The sequence below is a fragment of the Mustela nigripes genome, chromosome 3 (assembly GCF_022355385.1).
Source record: "Mustela nigripes isolate SB6536 chromosome 3, MUSNIG.SB6536, whole genome shotgun sequence".
Classification (NCBI taxonomy): Eukaryota; Metazoa; Chordata; class Mammalia; order Carnivora; family Mustelidae; genus Mustela; species Mustela nigripes.
Genome location: NC_081559.1, coordinates 179,886,144 through 179,887,751, shown reverse-complemented (window position 1 = coordinate 179,887,751; position 1,608 = coordinate 179,886,144). Strand labels below are relative to the sequence as shown.

Here is a 1,608-nt window from a genome sequence, read left to right as displayed (position 1 = left end):
GCATACTGTCTTCCCGGTTACCAAGGAGTATGGGCCCCGCCCTTTGGGAGCCTTTTGGGCACCAATCCCAATCAAAGTGTAATAGGCTAGTTCAAATGTCTACTAGGGTAAATTGTAATTCAGTTGGTCACCTAGCATCACTGCGAATTTTCCTGTGTGTGTCACAACCTCATTGGCCACCTGTGCGTGGCCAGGCCTGACCGCATGGCCTTTGCCCTTAAAAGCTAGTCTGTGAAACAGAGAAGGGTCGCCCTCCCTTGTAAGAGGTGCGTCCCTGAACGTTTGGTTAGATTCTTGATGCTTGGCGCGAAATAAAGCTTTGCTTGACCTTCGCTTTGTATCAGTGTCGCTCCTTTAATCACGGACCCATTATTGGGGCATAACAGTCAGAACTGGAATATGAAACATGAATGGAAGAATTTTTAAGTGATATGCTAAGTGAGAAAGATGCCCAAGAGAAGACTTAAAAGAAGTGGATTATCATCTCTTTGAACACAAAGAAATATACTCCGGGGGTCTCTCAGAGCCCCTGGGTTACTCCAGTGGTTGATTCCTCAGATACAAATACTTCTGTGATGCCCATTTTAGGGTATATGTTACCAAGGGGAGCACTGCCTTTCTGATTCCAAATGGACAAGGGTTCATCTTCACTGGGGTTTTGACTAGTGTAACTGACGTTCATCAACCTGCCTCTTTCTTCTGGGTTAAGAACTAGTGCATGTGGCTCCTGGGCACACTGTGGAAAAAGCTAGCTGCCTTGATTTACTAGAAGTCTTGGGTCTGATTTTTCTCACAGTGATTTGGGCTTGGCACTTGGGGGACAGTAATGACAGTCTCGATTGCAGGAATGTATCTTTGATGGACCATATAGTAGGACACTGGAGGCTAAAGCTGATGCTATCCGACTCCAGCTTGCTGGAAAGGTCTGTGTGGGTAGAAGGGCCAGTTTCAGGGTTTGGGTGGTAGACGGGATTTGCAGAGAGCTTCCAAGTTCATCCCAAGTTGCCCAAATGGTTATCCACACACTCTGCTCATAGAACTGAAGCTTTGAATAGATTCCCATCTCAGACTCTCAAAATTAGAAAGATCTGTAGTTGCCCATTACCTTCTGGACCAGATTCGATTACTATTTGAAACCAACATGAACCATTTTCTTAAAGAATCAGAGAAAGAAGACCTAAATATCACATGGATACCTTTCCCATTCAAAAGTAGGAGTATAGTTGAGAAAATGACTGGAAGTTAAATTAAAATTTCTGAGAATCAGGAAAGAAGAGGAATGCAGCAATCTATCATTTTTATGTTCCTTTTCTTAAAAAAAAAAAGATGTTTGAAATGAAAACAAAAATGGATATTTGGAAGCTAAATCATGTATATTCTCATTATCTAAATCATTCTACTAGATATTTATTTTTATAAAATATCAGTTATCTTCTTTTAAAATATCTTCAACAAGGAAAATGTCACTGAATAAATTTATATTACACGTTTTTGAAAAAACACTAATTGCATCCCTATTGTATGCAAGTGATTACACTAAGGCTGTGAGGAAAAGTAAATCAGAAAGGCATCCCTTGTTGCAGAAATCAGTGGTGGCAAAAAGTCAAA

At 40.9% G+C, this 1,608-nt stretch overlaps 1 pseudogene; it reads left to right on the top strand.

Annotated features, from left to right (window-relative positions):
• The window catches only part of LOC132014591 (metalloendopeptidase OMA1, mitochondrial-like), a 2,142-nt pseudogene extending 896 nt beyond the window's left edge, over positions 1 to 1,246 (top strand).
• Positions 1,247 to 1,608: the final 362 nt, after the last annotated feature.